Raw genomic sequence first — 9,505 nt, 5'->3', positions numbered from 1 at the left:
AATCGTGAGTTTTGTAGAGGGGGAAGGTTAGTTCGTATCCCTTGGCTCCTAACGTTACGTATCATTGGGGTAGCATTGCTGAACGACGGTGATGCAAATGATGTTTATGCATGATTCAATAATTGTAATGTAAGTATATATATTTTGAAAATGATTTTATTTTGGATGAACCAACAACTGCAACGTGGTTCAAGACACGGCAACCTTGCTTGCTCCGAAATTTTGAGGGTCCTCCTCAAAATCCTGCCCCAGTTCACTAGGCTGGCGCTGCTGACGGCTGTGCTGAATAACTGGAAGCAGATCGATTCCTCCTCAAAATTCTGCCCAATTTACTGGGTTGATGTTTATGCGAAAGCCGACAAACTGACTTCGGAATTTTTTGAGGATCCTCCTCAAAATTCTGCCCTAGTTCCAATAGCAGGGAAATCTGAATAAGTTGGCAATTTTTCAGCCCATGAGAAGGTGGCAATCTTTCAGCCGAATAAATGAAAAGAGTGGCAATTTTTCAGCCAAGGCGTGAATTTGAATGCAGGTGGCGATATTTCAGCCGAAGCGAGAATTTAAATAAAGTGGCGATATTTCAGCCATGCAGGATGGAGACAGAGCTTAGTCTCGGAAGGCAGATAGATAGCCTTATGCAATATGGAGGTAGAGATTAACCTCGAAAGCCAGAGAGTAGCCTTATGCAAAATGTAGATGGAGACAGAGCTTAGTCTCGAAAGGCAGATAAGTAGCCTTATGCATGATGGAGGTAGAGCTTAACTTCGGAAGGCAGAAAAGTAGCCTTATGCAAAATGCGGATGGAGACAGAGCTTAGTCTCGAAAGGCAGAAAGTAGCCTTATGCAGTGCAGGAATGTAAAGGACCAAATAGTAGTAATTTTCTTAGCTGATAGGTGGTTGCGATATCATGACTGCTGGGGAATGTTGGGTGTAGATAGTAGACCTTTGTGAGTTGAGTGATTGTTTCGAGGGTTTCGACTTTGAAGAGTGAATGCATTTTGCATTGCGATCTGAGTTCCTGCATCTAAAGAAAAATCGTGAGTTTTGTAGAGGGGGAAGGTTAGTTCGTATCCCTTGGCTCCTAACGTTACGTATCATTGGGGTAGCATTGCTGAACGACGGTGATGCAAATGATGTTTATGCATGATTCAATAATTGTAATGTAAGTATATATATTTTGAAAATGATTTTATTTTGGATGAACCAACAACTGCAACGTGGTTCAAGACATGGCAACCTTGCTTGCTCCGAAATTTTGAGGGTCCTCCTCAAAATCCTGCCCCAGTTCACTAGGCTGGCGCTGCTGACGGCTGTGCTGAATAACTGGAAGCAGATCGATTCCTCCTCAAAATTCTGCCCAATTTACTGGGTTGATGTTGATGCGAAAGCCGACAAACTGACTTCGGAATTTTGAGGATCCTCCTCAAAATTCTGCCCTAGTTCCAATAGCAGGGAAATCTGAATAAGTTGGCAATTTTTCAGCCCATGAGAAGGTGGCAATCTTTCAGCCGAATAAATGCAAAGAGTGGCAATTTTTCAGCCAAGGCGTGAATTTGAATGCAGGTGGCGATATTTCAGCCGAAGCGAGAATTTAAATAAAGTGGCGATATTTCAGCCATGCAGGATGGAGACAGAGCTTAGTCTCGAAAGGTAGATAGATAGCCTTATGCAATATGGAGGTAGAGCTTAACCTCGAAAGGCAGAGAATAGCCTTATGCAAAATATAGATAGAGACAGAGCTTAGTCTCGGAAGGCAGATAGATAGTCTTATGCAATATGGAGGTAGAGCTTAACCTCGAAAGGCATAGAATAGCCTTATGCAATATGGATGGAGACAGAGCTTAGTCTCGGAAGGCAGATAGATAGCCTTATGCAATATGAAGGTAGAGCTTAACCTCGAAAGGAAGAGAGTAGCCTTATGCAAAATGCAGATGGAGACAGAGCTTAGTCTCGAAAGGCAGATAAATAGCCTTATGCAATATGGAGGTAGAGCTTAACCTCAAAAGGCAAAGAATAGCCTTATGCAAAATATAGATAGAGATAGAGCTTAACCTCAAAAGGCAGAGAATAGCCTTATGCAATATGGATGGAGACAAAGCTTAGTCTCGGAAGGCAGATAGATAGCCTTATGCAATATGGAGGTAGAGCTTAACCTCGAAAGCCAGAGAGTAGCCTTATGCAAAATGTAGATGGAGATAGAGCTTAGTCTCGAAAGGCAGATAAGTAGCCTTATGCAGGATGGAGGTAGAGCTTAACTTCGGAAGGCAGAAAAGTAGCCTTATGCAAAATGCGGATGGAGACAGAGCTTAGTCTCGAAAGGCAGAAAGTAGCCTTATGCAGTGCAGGAATGTAAAGGACCAAATAGTAGTAATTTTCTTATCTGATAGGTGGTTGCGATATCATGACTGCTGGGGAATGTTGGGTGTAGATAGTAGACCTTTGTGAGTTGAGTGATTGTTTCGAGGGTTTCGACTTTGAAGAGTGAATGCATTTTGCATTGCGATCTGAGTTCCTGCATCTAAAGAAAAATCGTGAGTTTTGAGAGAGGGGGAAGGTTAGTTCGTATCCCTTGGCTCCTAACATTACGTATCATTGGGGTAGCATTGTTGAACAACGGTGATGCAAATGATGTTTATGCATGATTCAATAATTGTAATGTAAGTATATATATTTTGAAAATGATTTTATTTTGGATGAACCAACAACTGCAACGTGGTTCAAGACACGACAACCTTGCTTGCTCCGAAATTTTGAGGGTCCTCCTCAAAATCCTGCCCCAGTTCTTTAGGCTGGCGCTGCTGACGGCTGTGCTGAATAACTGGAAGCAGATCGATTCCAGAATTTTGAGGGTCCTCCTCAAAATTCTGCCCAATTTACTGGGTTGATGTTGATGCGAAAGCCGACAAACTGACTTCGGAATTTTGAGGATCCTCCTCAAAATTCTGCCCTAGTTCCAATAGCAGGGAAATCTGCAGCTTTCCTGGATTTGATGATGACGTCAACCACATACACCTTTATCTCTTTGTGTATCATGTCATGAAAGATGGTAGTGGCTCTCATGTAGGTAGCACCAGCATTTTTCAATCCAAACTGCGTCATTCTATAACAGTACATCCCTCATGGCGTGATAAACGCCGTTTTCTCTGTATCTTCTTCATCCATCCATATCTGATGGTACCCAGCGAAACAATCAACGAATGACTGCAGCTCATGCTTGGCGCAGTTGTTGATCAAGATGTGTATATTCGGCAAAGGAAAGTTGTCTTTGGGACTGGCCCCGTTGAGATCCCGGTAGTCGACATAGACTCTAACCTTCCCATCCTTCTTTGGTACCGGCACGATGTTGGCTAACCATGTCGGATATTCTACCACCCTGAGAACACTGGCTTTGACTTGCTTAGTAACCTCTTCTTTAATCTTCAAACTCATGTCTGGCTTGAACTTCCTGAGCTTCTGCTTTACCGGCGGCCATGTAGGATCTGTTGGCAACTTGTGAGCCACAATGGATGTGCTGAGGCCAGTCATATCGTCATAAGACCATGCAAAGATATCCTCATACTCTTTTAGGAACTCTGTGTACTCTTTCTTTTCTGATGGCGACATATGTGCATTGATACGTGTTTCCTTGAGATTCTCAGTATCACCCAAATTAACGACTTCGGTCTCATCTAGATTAGACTTAGGCCTATTCTCAAAGTTTTCGACCTCTATAACAACCTATTTTAGTATATAATCCTCTTCTGAATCTATATTTGTTTGTTGCATTGCCTCGTTGCAAGTTACAATCGTCGGTTCATCATCAAGATATGTAAGAGTAACGCTGTGTAAAACAAAGTAAATGATAGAGAAAAGTAATAAGAGTGCAATATATAATGAATTTGAAATGCTTTGATTGAAATTCATAATCGTTCGAGACATCAGAGCTCTTTTGGAAAGTAAAGACAATGCAGAAAGGAAAAGCAACTAAGAAAATAAAGATGCGATGCATGATGCTCGTTCAGCCTTGCTACCCTGAAGATGTCCGGGCATTGGTGGTCCTGACCGACCAATTGGTGAGGCATTCCCCTCGGTTCACGGCTTGAATGGAAGGGCCTTCCTCCCCTTCCTCCTCGAAGATAACACAACAATCCATATCATTTTCCATAAACAGGTTCTTTATTGCTGCTAGTTCCTCATCTTCCTCTGATCCGTACAAAGTGCCGACTGGCTGAAAAGTCTGCTCCAGCTGAGGTATAGGGTGCTCCAACGGATAGTATGGTCCGCACCATGGAGGTGACCAGTGGTTGAACTCCTCCCAAGTATACTCATACCCTAGCCAAAAGTAGTACCGTGCTTCTTCAGCTTGATAGGTTTGGTGATACCCTGCAGGTTCTTGCCAAGTCCTTTTCCGGGTTCATACCCGCTCCAATTCAGGATGCTTTCGATTTTGCTATCCCACCATTTGTCTTTGTCTACAGCATTGACCCGCTCGATGTGGTGGTACGTTTCTCCTCCTATCCTTCTTCTACCTCCGATCATCGGAATGGTTTGGCGACTATATATAGGGTTGCTACTGTCTCCATGAATGATTACTTCTTGATGATTCCATTCAAATTTTACAGCTTGATGCAAAGTTGATGCTACAGCCCCAGCGGCATGGATCCAGGGTCGTCCCAGCAACAAATTGTAGGATGTTGGTACGTCAATGACTTGGACCTCGACATCAAACCAGGTGGGTCCCATCTGTAGGCATAGGCTAATTTCTCCAATGGTGGACCTCTGAGATCCATCAAAAGCTTTGACACTGATAGCCCCATCTTTGACCTCGTGCAATCCTTTACCCAATGTCCTGAGAGTTATTAATGGATAAATGTTGAGGTTGGATCCCCGTCGACCAAGATTCTGGTGATGAAATGATCTTCTCATTGCACAGTGATATGAAACTCCTTGTTGTGACTAAGCCCTTATGGTGGCAACTCATCCTCGTGGAAGTTGATCTTGTGGCTTTCCAACACCTGTCTCACCATATTCGCCATTTTGCCTTCTGTTATGTTGCTGGGAACATAAGCTTCACTTAGTATCTTAATTAAGGCATTTTTATATGTCTCAGAGCTTTGCATAAGGGCCAAGATAGAAATCTGTGCCGGCGTTTTGTTCAGTTATTCAACGACTGGGTACTCCTTGGCCTTTATCTTTCTCCAAAAGTCATTGGGCCCAGTTTCGACAGGACGTCCAGAGGCTTGCTTGCTAAACTCGGCTAAATGTTCTAGGGTGTATACCCTGCCTGTTCTAGTCATGCCCTGTGCGGCGACCGATTCTCCGGTATGTGTCTTCCCTTTCCTTCTAGACTCAGCTGTGTAATCCCAAGGTATGGCTTTCGACTTGAATGGGGTCATGTCTATCATGGAAACCGGAATGGACACCCTTGGAGGTAACACAACAACTTCAAATGGTGCGGGTGCCTTTGGAATCCCAAACTCAACCTCAATCGGTTTTGGCACCTTTGCAGGCGGTGCTTCAAACTCGAGTGGCACAGACATATTTACCACATCCTCCTTAGAAGGCTGAATCTGAACAACAATGGGATTGAGGGTAACCGCCGGCTTCTGAGGTTCATCACCTTCAGCTATCAACCTGATTGACCCTTTGGGGTCCCAATCGTCTTCAATCTCAATCATATGGATGCTCCTGCCTTTGTGGTCAGGTAGGGGGTTGTTGCGGACATTAGGAGTGGGCTCCTTTGCTATAATGATCTTGTTGTCAATCAGGTTCTAAATCTTGTCTTTCAACGAGCGACACCCGTCGATGGTATGGCCCTTCATCCTGGAATGGTATGCGCAAGTCTTGTTTGAGTTGATCCATTGGGAAGGATTTTCTAGAGTTACGGCTGGAATAGGGGTAACGTAACCGGCTGCTTTGAGTTTTTCATATAATTGGTCAATTGGCTCGTCTATGGCGGTATATTGTCTGGGAGGTTTACAGTCGAAGTTTAGTCTAGGTCGGGGAAAGTTTTGGCGGGTACGAGGTGATGGGTAGTGAGAAGGTTGGGAGTTGTATGCTTGGTATACGGGTGCGGGTTGAGAATATCTAGGTGAAGTGGGTTGATACGTAGGTGGTGGAGGTGATTGGTAAGCAGGTGGTGGAATTTGGTAAGTGGGTGATGGTGCTTGGTAGTTTAGGGTAGGTTGATATGTGAGTGAAGCTGAGGGATAGGTTTGGTACTACATAGGGGAATTGTTCCTTTGCGCAACTATTATAGAATTTACATCCTTTTTCTTCGACGAGCCACCAGACTGTAAAGCCTTGTCGGTAGCTTGCAATGCCTCGAGGTTAGTGACCATACTGTTTTTGGTGCCTTCTTCAATCCTTTCTCCCAACTTGATGATGTCGGAGAACTTTTGGCCCTCTATCAGCATCAGCCTCTTGTAGTATTGCGGATCCTGAGCACGGATGAAAAACCTATTCATTTGTTCTTCCTCCAAGGCCGGTCTGACCTTAGCAGCTTCTGACCTCCAATGAGTAGCATATTCGCGAAAGGTCTCTGTGGGCTTCTTCTTGAGATTCTGTATATAGAACACATCTGGTGCGTTCTCAGTGTTGAACCTAAACCGGTCCATAAATTCAGACGCCATGTTCACCCAACTAGTCCATTTCTTTGCATCCTGGCTAATATACCATGATAAAGCATCACCTTTCAAACTCCTCATGAACAGCTTCATGCGGATTTTCTCGTCCCTTCCGACTCCTACCAGCTTATCATAATACATTCTGAGATGGACCCTGGGATCACCTGTACCGTCGAACATTTCGAGCTTGGGAGGTTTGTACCCGTCCGAGAGTTCAACATCTGGCTGAACACAAAGATCTTCATAGTTCAAACCTTCCACACCTTTGCTATCTTCGACACCCTGGACCCGGTTGGTTAACCTCTTGAGCTCAGCAGCTAAATTCTGAATGAGGGAGTCTTTGCTGTCTGATTCAGGTGTATCTGAGATAGGCTGGGCATAGTGGGGTACAGTGTCCACAAAGATGGGAGCGTTCTGGTCGTTTGTGGTGTTTTGGGGTTCGGGAATGAGCAGTGGAGTGTTGTTGCAGGCTTGGGTATGAGCGGGTTGTGATGGTGGTGGTGTAGTATGGTTCTGGTTGTTGGCATCAGCAGTGGCAAGAGTGATTGACAGACTTGCCAGGTTTCGAACTTGTTCCAATTCTTCCCGAAATCTCAGCAAAGTTTGCTCAAGATGCGCAACAGTTTCCTTAGTGATTGAAGCATTCTGAGAGGTTTCCTTGATTTCCTTTCTAGCACTGGTATCTCCCATTTTGCCTTTGTTCCTATTTCTGATAGGACGCGGAGGAGGAGGATGTGGAGGGACCTTGGATCTTGTTGAGTGTGTTGATGGTGCCAGAATGCACGAACTAACCTTTGGGAAGGGGAATAAAAATAAAGAAAAACAAAAAAGGTAACAAGTTTGTGCGGGTTGTGAGAAGAAAATGTTGCAATATTTAAACACATTGTGCAAGTATATAAATCGCGTCCTAATTTGGGTGCCTCGTTGTGCCTGAGGTAGGCCTAGCGACAAATTAACTTGGAGAACTTATAATGCTAAATGTCTCATTTTATTGATAAAAATAAGACGAATCCCAAAACAATACTAAAATAGAGGAAAGTAAAAATGTCGCTAATGGCTATTGGACTTATTACATTAAAAGCGAAAAGAAAGACTTCTAACTACTTGGCCCCAGAAGGACCTTCTTCAGGTTGAATGTTCTTGCTGATCATGTCCTCCAGCTCGCGCAGATTTTCCAGTAAAAATGCTATCGCCAGACGTTCTCCTTTGCCTTCCTCAACATTTTGACAGTCGATGACTCTTTTCCTCACTTTCCCTTCCAATTCAAACAAGTTGTACTCCAGGTATTCTATCTTCTCACTAGCCTTGGTGACTCTCTCCTTCCACTCGTTGATTTGGTTGCTCTATGGGAGGTTTCTCCACCAAGTCTGCAAGAGTGAAGGCATGTTTACCATACCAAAGTCAGGAACTTTGTCATTCATTTTCTGCAAAACAAAAGGGTTAAGACCTCACCCCCACTGGACTCGACTATTTAATACCAATAATCAGCATAAAAAGCATTTAGTTCTCCAAATAAATGCACATAACATGTAGGTGTCCGTTTGGGTTTCAGGGAAACCCGATGGACTTTGGACAAGGCTATCTTAATGAGTCATTATGCGGGCAACATAACTGACTCGGCTAGGTTTGACCATGATGCATGAACAATTTCAAGGGAATATGGTTTCTACTTTTTGAAGTGCTAGACAAGGTACCTTTTAGCGGACAACTTAAGAGGGAAAGGCGCGGAACCGTCGACTACACCATTGATCGACTGGTTTTACCGCAAATATGCCTTTGCCACATTTAGAGGGTTTATAATATCGGAAGGGCGCAACCACTCATTATAAGTGTTGCTATAGGATTTGTTTTGGCACGAGTGGAATATGATGTTGAGGAATGCAGTTATAACAATGAGACAAATTGCATGTATTTTCACGTTCATAAAGTAAAGATTACAATAAATGCTCAATAATTACAACAGAATTGAAATAATAAGGTAGTAAAAGAAGAAATTAAAAGGAAAGAAAAACATGAAGAGGCAAGTTAGTATTTTGATGAAATAATTAAAGACAGAAGGTAAATGCAATTAAAGAAGCAATAAAGTCACAAAGCATGTAATAGTAAAAGCCTTAAAGGTTTCCCCAGCAGATTCGCCATACTGTCGACGCCCCTTTTTTCCCTCCTAAAAGAAGGCGAAATCGGGTTTACGACATTATGGGCAAAACAACTCTTATTCCCTTTTGAGGAATCGGGTTATCGAATTTGAAGAGCCTCCACCTAATGATTATAGTGCATTACTACACTTTAGAGAAAAGAAGAAGATTTTTTGGAAGAAAACCAGAGTTCGGGTAAGGGCTTGAGATTATCTCGAGGGGAAGGTGTTAGGCACCCCTCAAGATCCACTAGTGTGGTTTCCGGCCGTACTTAGCTGTGACTTTAAGAAAGTAGAAGTAACAGACAATGTTTGCACATAAGAAATATAAACAAGTTGACAATTTTGAAAGAAAAAAGGCACAAGTGATTTTTTTTTAGAAAAAAGGAAAGCTTAGTTTGAGGAAAACGTTAATTTAAATGAAGGAAAAGCAAAGAAAAGGGTCCTAGGTTTAACTATAATATGGATCACTTCAGTGCAATACCCAGCAATCATTCTCACACGAGATATTAGCGTACCGGTCTTCATCTCCATATTCTACCCTTCCAACCCCGTAGAGGTTATTTTAAGTGTGTGTATTGGTCACGAGTGCTTAGTGCGTGCTATTACTCGTCCCGTCCTATAGGTCCTAGAGGGTATTTAGGACCACTATTCCTATGAGGTGAGGACTAGGTTGAACCCTTAGGTTTAAAGGTCAAAACACTAGGCGACATGCAAAAACAAATAGGACTTCATGTAAGGAATCATATAAAGGCATGTAAAAGG

Source organism: Nicotiana tabacum, chromosome 6, assembly GCF_000715075.1.
Source record: "Nicotiana tabacum cultivar K326 chromosome 6, ASM71507v2, whole genome shotgun sequence".
NCBI classification, from domain to species: domain Eukaryota; kingdom Viridiplantae; phylum Streptophyta; class Magnoliopsida; order Solanales; family Solanaceae; genus Nicotiana; species Nicotiana tabacum.
This window is presented reverse-complemented; position numbering follows the sequence as displayed.